The sequence below is a fragment of the Musa acuminata genome, chromosome BXJ2-5 (genome assembly GCF_036884655.1).
Source record: "Musa acuminata AAA Group cultivar baxijiao chromosome BXJ2-5, Cavendish_Baxijiao_AAA, whole genome shotgun sequence".
Lineage (NCBI taxonomy): Eukaryota > Viridiplantae > Streptophyta > Magnoliopsida > Zingiberales > Musaceae > Musa > Musa acuminata.
The window spans coordinates 36,934,250-36,948,748 of record NC_088342.1 but is presented as its reverse complement, the minus strand read 5'-3'; the positions used below and the strand labels follow the sequence as shown (position 1 = coordinate 36,948,748).

Here is a 14,499-nt window from a genome sequence, read left to right as displayed (position 1 = left end):
ATGCATAAAAATATATTGATATAATTAATCTTAATAATAGAACATATTATCATTTAAAATATGAAATAATTAAATAGCTTACCTAGAATTGAAAACCTCCTCAAATCTTTCCCCACTATCGAACCTCTGGTTTAGATGGGGAACCTATTTAGAATACCTCCACAAATCTTTTCGCACGATCAAATTCTTTGATCACTTAAGATGGATGAGAAGATAATAATTCTAACCAACTAAATAGGAGAAGAGAAAGACTTATAAAAATGTATGAGATTTTAATTTCTATCTTTGATTTCATATTAATTAAAAATAATAAAACTATGCCTTATTGTTATAGGAAATATTACTTCAAGGTATTATGGGAAATATTTTATATTTTAAAGGTATTAATACAAGAAATATTATTTTATTTTATTAAAATTCTTGATAAGTGTATTTATTTTATTTTAGTTAGAAAATAAATAAGTGTATTTTAGTTTATAAATAAAAAGTTAATTAAATTAATTTAAAAGCTTACAATGCACACCTACTGATGGGAGGAGTTTGATACGTGTGACATCAATAGGGGGAGTCTGATATATACCAAATTAGTTTATATCTTATTTGAATAAATTCAATTAGTTAAGGAGCTACTATTTCTCAATCACAAGTTGCGATATGTGAAATAATTCTAATGTAGTTTCTAGATTACAAAGAAAGAAAATATGAAAAAATAAAGAAATTAACTTATGATTATAAATAAAATTTAGAAGATTATTTTCAAAATAAATTTAGGATGTTATCTTCTTCCAACAAGGAAAGAACAAATGATTTATTTAGTTTGATGTAATTATGATTTTTTATTTCTAAATCTCTCTTTTGCGGTACTTAGGCTTATAAAAGGTGTAATAGAGATAACTAAAAACTAGATTAGCAATTTATGTTATTTTCTAATATAATGTGTGGGTGGTGTGTACCATATTTTTTTATTAATAAAATAATTTTATTATTAACGTAGAAAAATCATTATTGATATATGAGTCAATCCGACATTGTCCAAATCCAAAGACATAGGAGTGTTTGAGGTGGTGGCTGAGGTGACTTCGAAGTAAAGGTATCAAACTCTCGAGATGTCACCTGGCCTTAGAGAGGACAATTTGTAATTGTCCAAACGTCTCTCTCTTATAATTTTGTCCATGTGAGCAGATGGGTGGAGGATAACATGGACCTTTTCCATCCATGATAACTTTCATGATTATATGTCAGATGATGATTGATCGTTAATACATATATATATATATATATATATATATATATATATATATATATATATATATATATATATATATATATATATATATATATATATATATATATATATATATATATATATATATATATATATATATATATATAACTATATGGTATGTCGACACCGTTGCCCTCAGCCTGTTGAGTGTGGGTCGACCTATAATGACATTGTACACTAAGGGAATGTCGACTACTATAAATTTGGTCATCATTGTTTTAGAGCAAGGCTAGTCCCCAACCGTAATATGTAGGCTTAGAGTCTAGAGAGGGGAGATAGAGTCGCCAATGAACCCCATCAATGAAGAAATAATAGGGATGAGATCGTTAGCCAAAAGCCCAAGCTTTTAAAAAGTTTCAAAGTAGAAGATATCGATAGGTCAACTTATATCAATCATAACCCTCTTTACTCGGGCATTAATTATCCTTATGGAGACTACAAAGGCATCATCTTAATTTGGATCGAGGTACTCCGTCTCTTCTTCCTTAAAGGTTATTTTTGAGTCATCTTCTGACCTCAAGCGCTTTTCAGTGGTAGCTTGGGTATAGACTTTACGACCTAAGAAGATATCTCCTCCCGGTGCCTTCGGACGAACCTCTCGAGGTGTCCCCAATGAATGAGTCATTCGATTTGTTCCTTCAAGTCATGATAGTCCTCTATGTCATGGCCATAATCATGATGGAAACTACTCAGATGTCTTCATTAATTAAGAGTCTTTCAAGAGCCTTTCTTTCTTTATTTATAAAAGATACTTTAGTTCTAGTCATTTGATATTTAGACAAATTATTATAATGTATTAATCACATGTTGTTCGACATGTCATTGGTTTATCTAGCACTTCATTCGACCCTTCGACGTATCATCCTCTCCTTCAGTATATTACCCAATCGGCATATTGTCTTCCCGCAACATCGGATCTCCTTAGCGTAATGTATGATCTTCTTGGCCCGAAGCTCGAACTCATAGCATGAAGCCTTCTGTCGACATATCGATCAATCATTCAGCTAGACGTCTAATCTTCTAACTTGTTTCACTTCGGCCCAACATTGATTCTTTCTACTTTAATTAAATTCTCTCTCCATGATCGAAGATAGTCCTACGACACTCAAAACACATATTAGATAACAAACTTATTAATTGATTTCATCATCAAAATATGAGATTCAACATGATACACACAAGTGTTTTGTACCCATTGGTTGTGAATGGATCTTCAAGAAGAAGATCAGAGTAGATGGAAATATGACTTAGAGTTGAGGGTCAAGTATTTTCGATTTAGGGTTGTAGATTTAGGGTTTAAGGTTAAGGGTTTATGGTTTAGGTTTTAGGGTTGAGGGTTCAAGGTATAGGATTTAAAGTTGAGGCTTTAGGGTTTAAGGTTTATGGTTAAAATTTAAGGTTGAGGGTTGAGAGTTGAGAGTGTAGGGTTTATGGGTTACTGTTGACGGTTTGAGGTTTTGGGTTGAGGGTTTATGATTTATTGTTGAGGGTTGAGGGTTTAGGGTTGAGTGTTTGATATTTCGGGTTTAGGTTTTAGAGTTGCGGGTTTAATGTTTAGGGTTTAGTATTTTTGTATAAGGGTTTAGGGTGAAATCATTGGACATGGGGCTTCTGTCTTTGACCTACCTAGTGTCCAATGGGCTCCCTTCCACCATAGTTGCATTGGACATTCTACCCAGTGTCTAAAGTGCATTGGTCTTCGCTATATTGTTTTGGTTCAAAAATGATGTTCTTGAAGATTACGTTGTGGAACAATCTCTTTCAAACTCATTGTAATCTAAAGACCCTAAAATAGAACTCCAGGAATTCAACCATGAAGGGTTAGTGCCAACATAAGCAGCTTCACTTGTACCATCATTCTCAAGGATGGCTTTGTTTCTCATGTGCCCTCAAGAGAAACACAACAATATACTAGCATTCCAAGAGAGCATGGGGGGAATGTACGAAGACTCCAACTTGTCACGCCCCCTCAAATAATATCGATAATATTAAAATTTTCAACAAAAACCAATCCAGGATCCAAACTAACATTTGAAGATACTGAAAAACATTCTATCAAATTCACATCTATAAAACCTGTGCAGTTTATAATCATATATCACATCACTCGATAATTCATATTTATGGCAACCCAAGCCAACTTAACAAACATGAACAACATTTATAAATCCACGAGCTATGTAATTTATACAATCATAACTCCAACCATTTACCACAAGTTCATAATATCGTAAACTAGACTTAACATTCCGAAATTCCAAATAAGAGAGATCTTCTAACACTTTCACAAGGTATATCCATTTCGGTTCATCGACAACATTTCATTACATACAACATATGTTTATACAACAATAACATAATAACCAATAAGACTTGCCCATAATTCTGAATAGCTCTCCACTGCCTCAACCCAATTCAAAACATCTCAAAGAGTGATAACTTGACCTGAAAGATTTATATAACAACGGAGTGAGCTAAAAACAGCTCAGCAAGTGACAAAGCATATTAAGAACAAAAGGAACGATTTCAAACAAGTAAGATATCATAATGTAAGGCAGAATACAAGATTTTTCAAGGTAACATATCATTAGATACAAATCATATGTGTCATTTCAATCGAAACATATTTGGTTCCAAAACAAATGAAGCATAGAGTAATTGGAGCATATCAATAGCGTATGAGATGTTCCGATGCATATCAATGGCAAATAGGACATTTCAGAACATATCAGTTTATAGCAAACGGAGCACCGAGTAATTGGAGCATACCAATAGCGTATGAAATGTTCCAGAGCATATCAATGACAAATGAAATATTAGGAGCATAACAATAGCAAATGAAACATTTCGGAGCATATCAAAGGCATATGAAATGTTTCAGAGCATATCAATGACAAATGAAACATTTCGGAATATATCAATGGTATGTGAAGCATTTTGAAGTATATCAATGGCATAGGAAACATTTTGGAGCATATCAATAACGAATGAAACATTTCAGAGCTTATCAATGGCGTATGAAATGTTTCGAAGTATATCAATGACAAAAGGGACATTTCGGAACATATCAATGGCATATAGACCATTTCGGAGCATATCAATAACGAATACGAAACAGAAGCTCAACCGTCGAATTTGACGTTGCATTCATATCATTCGTATCCAAAGCACGTATAGAAACATATAACCAAAGCTTTGGATACCATATCAAACATACAGAAGGTGAAGTGGGACCATAACATAATATAGTACATCCATTTCTGAATGACCACCAAACATAAGTCTCCCATGTTTGGGAGGTCTCCCACGTCTGGGAGGTCTCCCACGTCTGTGAGCTCCATCCACCCACGTCTGAGTGAAGTCATAAGGGCCGACAGAGCATCTCAAGCTCTATGCATAACTCCCTTCACCATTTCTGGCAAAGGTTCACAATATCCCACAAACACCAGAGTACAAAAGGATAGTATGAACAATAAATAACACATATCAAAAGCACTCGCGGAACAACAAAACGTACATGTGCCTTTACGAGTCAATGTGAAGTAAGCAATAATCTTTCACAATTGTATTCAGATTTGAAAGAAAATGAAAGCAAGAGCATTTAAGGATTCCAAGCAAACATATATAACTCAATTCAAATAAGAAGGTTAGATGAATTCAATGTCCAAAGGAATGAAACTGGAATAGACACATATCGAAAGCAAATGCGGAATAATGGGATATACATGTGCCTATATGAGTCAATATGATATAGTATAAACATTACACAATAGTTTTCAAGAATACAAATAATTTTAAGGACGAGAGCATACAAGAATTCAAAGTAGTAATATAAAGCTCAATTGAATAAGAAAGCTAAAGGATATCAATTTCCAAAGGAATGAAACCAGAATATGCGAAATCGACCAAAGCTCGATTTCTGATAGAATTCAAGAGGCACATTGAATAAATGATTCAAACTATCAATCATGCTCTAATTTACTCAGAAATATATCATTGGAAAGATATTTCAACTTACTTTCAGATAGAATAAGTCTCGTATGAATCGAAGTTTCCAACAAAGAGTTGCAATAGATTTAGTAACCCAAGATCAAAGAACAAATCTCAATTTTACAGAATTCACAAGGTCGGTTTCAACAGAAAACTAGGCAAGCATTTGGACTCTAAATCTTTCAATCCAGGTATTAAAAAAAAATCTACGAGTCTAGTTTCCAATGAAATAAGCTTTGAACAAATCGGAGTTTCCAACATCGACTTATAGGCAGATTAGTATCAAAAGGTCAGAAATTACGATCCCTGTTTTGCAGAATCTGTAGGCTCATTTGAAACAGAAGTTTGGGCAGATAAACTTACTCTGAATTCTTAAAATATGCTATCAAAAGAAAGGTTTATGAGTCTATATTCTGATCAAATAAGTTTTATCCAAATCAGATGTCAATACGTGAAGTTATAACCATACAAAGGTAGAAAGGTCAGAATCTCAAGAGTTGCACAGATTCAAATCATTACGTCTAAACAGGAGATATATCAAATACAAGGCTAGAACAATTCAATGTTCCTCATATTCAAAGCAAATGTAGAGATAAAATTACAGTAAGGAAAGATCAAGAGACTTGCAATAGGAAAGATTATAAAAATAACAGGAGAAACGATCGGGAAACTTGCCTTTTGAAGGTTTTGATCCAAAGATTTGAAGAAAGTGTACGCTCGAATCCTTTTTCTACTTTTCCTCCGTCCCCTCCCTGTTTTGTTCTGTGTACTCGTTTTCTTTCTTTCTTCGCAACTACACCACGTGCCGAATATTAAGGCACAGTCACCTGCTCTCTCTTACTCTCATTCCTTCTTTTTCTTTCCCAAACGCAGCGACCACAACCACTGCTGCTGCCGCTGCCACAGTCGCTGCCCCTTCCACCGCACTGCCTTCTTCCTCCCCTTCTTTCGCAGACACAGCTACTGCATACGCAGTCTCTGCTGCTGCGGCCGTATTCCCGTCCACAGCACCTTTTTCCCTCTTTCCTTTCCTTTCTTTCCCAACTGCAACTGCCACAGTCGCAGTCGCAGCCATGGCCGCAGCCACCACAACCGCAGCCTATTCTTCCTCCCCTGCTCTATTTCCTCTCCTTCTCTTCCAGCTGCAGCTGCCACTACCGCAGCTGCCTCCCCTTCTCCTCTTCCTCTCTTCTTCCCTTTTCCTTTCTCTTCTTCTTCCTTTCCTTCTCTTCTTTCCCAGCTGCACTGCTGCAGTCGCAGCCTCGGCCGCGGCCATAGTCTCTTCTTCCTCCCCTGCTCATCTTCCTCTCCTTCTTCTCTTCCAACTGCAGCTGCCATCGCCGCAGCCGCAACCCCTTCTTCCCCTTCTCTTCTCCCTCTCCTTCCCTTCTTCCTTTCTCTTCTTCTTCCTTTCCTTCTCTTCTTTCCCAGCTGCACTGCTGCAGTCGCAGCCTCAGCCACGGCCACAGCCTCTTCTCCCTCCCCTTCTCATCTTCCTCTCCTTCTTCTCTTCCAACTGCAGCTGCCATCGCCGTAGCCGCAGCCCCTTCTTCCCCTTCTCTTCTTCCTCTCCTTCCCTTCTTCCTTCCTCTTCCTCTTTCCCTGCCACAGCTGCAGCTGCCACAGCCGCAGCCGCAGCTACTTCTTTCCCTTCTCCTCTTCCTTCTCCTTCCTTTCTTCTTCTTCTCTTCTTCTCCTTCTTCCCCTTCTTCTCCCTGACGAACAGCACCTCCTTTCCTCTGTTTCCTCCTGCAGGAAACAGAGGTGCCGCCTCTTCACCCGCTTCTACTTCTTCTCTTCTTCCTCACCATCTCTTCCTCTCCTTCTCTTCCAGCTGCAGCTTCCACCGCCGCAGCCGCAGCTCCTCCTTTCCCTTCTCTTCTTCTTCTCCTCTTCTTCTTCCCTCCTCCTCCCCGGCGTCACACACACCCTCTCCTCTGTTTCCTCTGCTGGAAACAGAGGAATCACAACCTCTTCTCCTGCTTCCTCTTCCTCTTCTTCTTCTTCTCCTCTTCGAATGCCCCACACCTCTCCTCTGTTTCCACTTGCAGGAAACAGAGGTGCTGCAGCCCTAGCTGCTGCCACCTCTCGCTCCTCTCCCTCTTCCTTCTCTTTTTCCTCTTCTTCTCCTTCTCTTCTTCTCCTCTTCCCTTTTCCTCCCCAACGCCATAAACCTCCTCGTTGCAGCCTTGCCGCAGCTATCCTCCTCTCTTCTTCTTCTTCTTCTTCTTCTCTTCTCCCTCTTCTTCCTCTCTTCTTCTCCCCACGCCCCACCGCTCCTCTCTCTGAGAGCGTGGGAGGCAGTGGGATAAAACCAAAATTTTTGGTTTTTTTTATTTTTTTCTTTTTGCAACGTAACAGTTTAATCCTTGAAACTTCTATATATACATATAGGTCCTCCAATTTACATATAAATCCTTATTAATAAATTTTCAAATATGAGAGATATTATACAACTACCTGATCAATCTCTCAAGGTTCTCTGACTTCTCTCAGGGAAAATAACTTAAAGTGCTCTTCACAATCGAGAAATCAGTAAGCGTGAAATCATTTTAGATATTTTTCTTAAGGAGAACAGAAAGAATGATATCATTCATTTAATGATTAGTAGATTCAAAAGAGGAAGTATTATGTGAATACCATTTGAGAAAGAGTATAAGAGACAGTTTACATCGATTGGCTTAGAGTGCAGAATAGAGACACAGTTTTGCCACTACAAACGATGAACACCTATAGTGTACAAGAGGAGTGAATTTTATAGGAAAATTAACAAGGCTCAACCCAACTTTGATTTGATTTGAATCATGTTGACTCACATATTGACATGACGAGGATGGGTACGAGGGAAGAAGGAAAGTGCTTTTACCCTTTCCTGCTCCATCACCATGCGAATAATAGAAAATACCTCCATTTGCATTTATTCCTCGTGCTCGTACCTGTGAACATAATTGATACCTCTACTTGGAAACTTCTTCTTCTTCTGACCTTATCTAAATCATTAGTACACATATAGTCTTGCCATGATGTGTACACATATAATCAGGAACTCCACATCTCACAGCGGCAGACAACAATGCTTCTCTACCTTTCTCAGATTCTACAGCCTCCTTATCAAAATAAAGACTAGTAAAACATCTATTACCAATCTCATCACCTGCATCAGATGCACCACTACTCTACCTTTTCTCCATATAAACTGTAAGCATAAAATATGTAATCATGCTATATGTAATATGAAAAAACTTTTATGCCAAGATTGAAATCAAATAAATTGGATCTAACAATATTACGATGCGTACCTTTCTTATTGTTCAAAAAAATAAACCTTATCTGATCTACAAGCGCTCTATTTTTGGATCTGAAATATCAATCTACAAGGATCTACAAGGAGAACTAGATCCTTCTCCTCTCTTCCTATCTTTTCACAGGACCACTCAGATGCACCCTTAGCCCCTAGAGGTCCTGTCAATTCAATTTATAGGCGAGAGTAGAGGATCTAGGATAAGTTAGTAGGAGAGTTCCTCCCATCATAGTTATCTACTAAGGAATCCTACTTTAACATCGACTTCTTTTCTATTGGCCAATAACCAGAATCCAATCATATCTATAATATATCTTACTTAATTAAATAGGGCCATATAATCTAACATTCTCCCACTTGGCCCATTAATTAGTAATATACAAAAGGATTTAAAATAAAAAAATAAATAAATAAAATTTATTTAGAAACAATTTGACTCAATTGGATTTTGAAATTTTAGAAAAACTATATACACGCGTATGAATTTTTAGAAAATAGGCCAATAAGTCCAATAATAATAATAATTCGGCCTAGATCAACCTAAGTTAAATGGAATCTCTATCGCTCCGCTGCAACAGTCGAATATGAGACTTCATACACCTTAAAGTTCATAGGACGAAAAGAGGTTATTTTGAGGCCCTTATACTCATTATGCCTAGCATTGAATGGGCTGGGTATTTACCTTATCAACTATCAAATCAATGGCGGGTTCTATTTGATTTGGCAACTGAATTCGCGCCTGAATCGGACCGAACCAAATATTTGTCAGGCTATTGTTCTCTTGTTCCCTCGAACCTATGGAGTAAGACATCGATTTCTCAATACGATCAATTATGTTCATTGCATAATAGGCTCCTTTGAAAAGCATTGGCGCGCGTGTAAACGAGGTGCTCTACCAACTGAGCTATAGCCCTTGTCATAGACATCTATTAATATTAAGTCTGACTAACAATATGAGTCATAACAGTTGTATGCCATTAGAGTCACACTTCCTTCTATGTACCACAATACTGTTAGCCTTTCTTAATACAGTCCAAAATGACCCATATAATTTATCTTGTCAAGATAATCCTATCATCACATTCAACCATAATATGTACATACATAATTGTGAACAGGATAGCAGAAACAAATAACTTTAAGTACGTAAGCAAGAATGTCAATTATAGTATCTACTAAAACATGTATCACCATATCCTTTATGGGTTGCTCACAAACCCAATCATAAGAACATGTTCTTTTAAAATACTTTAGACTGTAAGTCCTAAGTGAATGGATCAGTAATCAATATAGTAGAACTTAAGTAATTAATTGACATTAGATGTTTCTGGACTCATCTTCTCTAACTATCAAATACTTTATACCATAATGCATATAGATGCAATAGTACTTGTCATTCTTATTGAAGAAAACTACTGCAATATCATAAAATATCTTCAACGACTTGGTAATTGAGTCTAACAACTTCTATTATTAATAATAATAAATTACCCCTCTAATTTACATAGATATTAACCGTAAGGTGGACTTCCTATTATCGAGGTAATTTATATAATCAACATCTGAAAAAAACTATTATTTCAAGCTGATATAATTTCATACATGTGAGTATATAATCCTTTGTCCCTTCCGAATATCTTATTACTTTCTCTGTAGTCCTTTAATGTTTATACTTATGTGTAACTCCAATATATACCCAACATTTTAATTGTAAAAACTGACATCTTTTTTAACATAGGCTTGAGCATAGACTTTCAACTGCGCATATACAAAGAATATCTTATTTATCTAATTTCTTTCTAGTCATTTTAAAATATTTACTATTTACTAAAACTTTGTTTTTATGATTGACTTAACAAACCTGTATATTAAAATATTTTCAAGACTCGGTTGATATATCCTTTCTAAGATAATCTTCATAATCATTAAGGTCTATCTTTGAATTACTCAATGTTAATAATATAAGATGTCTTATTCATATCAACCATCTTAAAATTCTTAGTGACAAATTTCTTGATTTAGTATAATAAATCAAGATAACTATTGGTAAAGTAAAATATTATCCATACATAAGACCAATATAATAAACTTGGTTCCACTGATATAAATATTAATTAATAGTATTTACCTTAAATCTAAAATAATGATATCAAGAACCTTTATATATCATTATCTTGAAGCTTGTTTAAGGTCATAAATGGATTCTTGAAATTGCATACCAAACTTTATATTTCTTTCATTTTCTTTGTAAATCATTTAGAGTAACTCATATAAAGCTAGATCTTTTAAAAATATTTTCATATCATTATGATATAACTCAAAACTCATAATGAATCACTAATGTCATGATGATTCTTAACGAGTTCATTAAAAATCTCATTATGGTCGATACATTCTTTATGAGTAAAACTTTTAACCACAAGTCTGACCATTATATCATTTGACATTGTCCTTTGAGTCACATTTATATAATAGACTCTTTTACAATTATTGGACAATTCGATAAATTTATCAAACACTATTCTGGTTATTAATTTTAACTCTTCTTTTATTGCATCATATTACTTTTCAGAATCATTACTTTTCATGACCCATGACAAAAATAAGGGATCCATTCTTATTCCTATATCATAATATAATTCTTGTAGATATGCAACATAATAACCATAAATGACATGATTCCTTCTCCTTTGAGATATTCTCAAAGTTATCAATTATGGTTATTCTACAAGACTATTAATAATGATATCAATATATAATGTGGGAGTTTAGTAATGTTATTTTGTTATTCACTTTTATCAAATCATTTAATGATTTGAGTAACAACAATCTCTCGAATAATAAAAGAGTATTAACTTGTATCTCCTTTATATCAAAATTAAATTTCAAGATTTTCACTCCCACTGATTTGCTATTTTATAGGAATCTTAAGTTACCAGATTTAATTGTCCTCGTACTATAATTAGAGTAATAAAATATGTACCCCTTTAAACTTTTCTGAATAGATAATAAAATATTTAAAATAATTATTAAATCTAATTTTATTTTATGTGAGTTGAAGATCCTTATCTCCATAGGATAATTTTAAATATATAAATATCTTAACTTAGGTTTCCTATTATTTCATAACTTAAAAGAAGTTATGTAATTTACTTACTAGGAACATTCAAGATATATATAGTTGTCTGGAGCTTCTTCTCACATTGATTTGGGTACAAAAGAATAACTTATCATTGCTCTTAACCATATCTATAAGGTACGATGATATCTTTCAGCAATCATATTCTACTGTAACACATTTGGTAAATCATATACCTTATTTTTTTAAGAATCTAGCAAAAGAATTATAATTGGATTCATCATAAATACCAAAAAATTTATCACCCTTGTTAGATATGATGATCTTGACTCTTTTATCTGATTGTCTATCAACTTTATTTATATACACTTCAAGAGTATAAACGGTTAAAAGACTTTACATGAATTAGATATATATAATCATATCTCAACAGATTATTTATATGGTGATAAAATGTCTCTTTTTACTGAGACAAAAGCATATAGTGATAAACATAACCTTAAGGAGTTTATAAAACTATATTTCACTTCGATATTTAATTGTAGAATCATTGTAAACTTATGATTCATATTAATTCTGTATAGACTATTATGCAGGATTCAAAGGTTAATTTTATTGAATCACAGTAAATTTACAACCACCAAAAGGAAAATAATATTATAACAATTCTAGGTAAAGAACTAAAATTCACAGAACTATAAGAACATAATATAGATTCTCAAGATTTATCAAATTGAATCATCTTTATCTTTAGATATAAGCGATAAATACAAACTAACATCGCATTCACTTTAAGATGATTCGCTACATTGATAAATATCTCATTCTCTTTTGGTTTTATCCCTCTTAATTTTTCTTTTTATTTTAATGAATATCTATTATTGGTAACATATGATGAAGCATCAAATTAATCCATCAATAATATCTATAATATTTGATTTGAACCATATAAAGGTTATATTTATACCTTTTTCATTTCAAATCAAATCTTATAGTATATTTCTTCTTCACATAACTTTATTTGCTACAAAAGCAACAATTTTTGTGAAGATATTCTTTCATGAGTTTATATAGTAATTATAAACTCAGGTGACTTACGCTTCACCCTTATTTTGGTATTACATACTCCCTGAGTAGTACTCAAAATATTATGAGTCTTGAGCTTATATCTTTATCATTTATTTTGAGGATATAATCTTAAATTTCTCAAATACTATCATATTAAGGTGTTAAATAATGACTTATCAGAAAATTTAAATTGATCATTAGATATTCTTATGTGCTAGTTGTAAACTATACTGAAGTCTAAGTATCATAAAATTGAGTCTTTCATACCTTTCTTGATTAGTCACCTTAATTATTTATTTCATAGAACTTTCAGTAATTTATGTTCTATTCAATTAATCTGATCAAGATATCACTTACTCAATACAACTTACATATGCTCAAGCCATTTATTTCAGAAAGTATAGGGACATTTACAAAAACACAATAAAGGAAGTGCCATAGTAATAATATAACATTAATGCTTTGAGTTTCCAAAATATGATGAACTATTGATATCATCTATATTTCACCTTTAGATGAAATATTAACATATCTAGTGTTCACTCAAGATCACTTATGGAGGACTGATACCATTCTTGTGGAATAGTATTGTTACCTTTGGGTATACAACCCTAAACTATAAGAATACCCAAAACAGTATCATCCTACCCCATCATATAATTTTTTGAAATTGATTTTTCTTTGGGATTGTCTAAATCTTATAATTATATATGCCATCATGAATATTATTTTATTTAATGTCATTTAGGATGAATTACATAATATATTTTATAGATTATTGATCCAAGTTACTTTGGTGACTACAGGATCAATATAAAAAGATAAAATATAATCTAAAATATCCCACGAATGATATGAACTTTATTGTAATTCATATCCCATAAGTCTATCATCCCAGGCTACTTTGGTAGCTACCGGTTAGATAAAACTTAGGAAGATAAATTACGAATAATATTCACTAAATTTATTTATCTTGATTCATGTCATTATGAATATTATTTTATTTAATATCATTTAAGACTAATTTCATAATATATTTTATAAATTATCGATCCAGATCACTTTGGTGGCTGTAGGACCAATATAAAAATATAAAATATAATCTAAAATATTCTATAAATAATAAGACCTTTATTGTAATTCATATCACAAAAGTCTATCATCCTAAGCCACTTTGGCAACTACAAGTCAGATAAAACTTAAGGAGATGAATTACAAATAATATTCATCAAATTTTTTTAATTTATGCTAAGCAGTTTAATAAGAAAATAACAACCATAATAATTATTGAATATTAATGCTAAGTAGTTCAATAATAAAATAATAACCATAATAATTATTGAACATTAATTAGTAAAAGAAAACTCATATGATAATCATGATAACATATAAATCATGCCTTCATGTGAAAGGTAAATATTATTTCATAATTTCAAATATATACATGTGAATAACTAAAGAATATCCAAGAACAATAATTGGATTTTATTTATCACATGTATAATCAATAATTCATATTAGAAAACTATAAAGTAAACTATAATTTATATTTTTTAATCAAACTTAAATCCAATCAAATAAAAAGTATAATCATTATTAAATTTAATCATAATCAAATAAAAAATATAATCTGCCCACGAGCGACCGCTACGGTGGTTCCTGCCCGCGCTTGGCCACCGCCTTGGCGTGGCCGCTACCGCTGCCCTTTGTCCTCAGGGGCAGCGATTGCCGCCATCCATGGCCATTGCCCTTTCGCGGGCACCGCATTCACAGGCA

The 14,499-nt window shown here is 33.3% G+C and overlaps 1 long non-coding RNA gene across 1 annotated transcript; it reads right to left on the bottom strand.

Annotated features, from left to right (window-relative positions):
* Positions 1 to 3,426: 3,426 nt before the first annotated feature.
* On the bottom strand, positions 3,427 to 7,533 carry LOC135612660 (uncharacterized). Its single transcript, XR_010487035.1, has 2 exons — positions 5,951 to 7,533; positions 3,427 to 3,730 (listed from the first exon to the last, which is right to left on the bottom strand). It is a non-coding gene; the product is annotated as an uncharacterized LOC135612660 (long non-coding RNA).
* Positions 7,534 to 14,499: the final 6,966 nt, after the last annotated feature.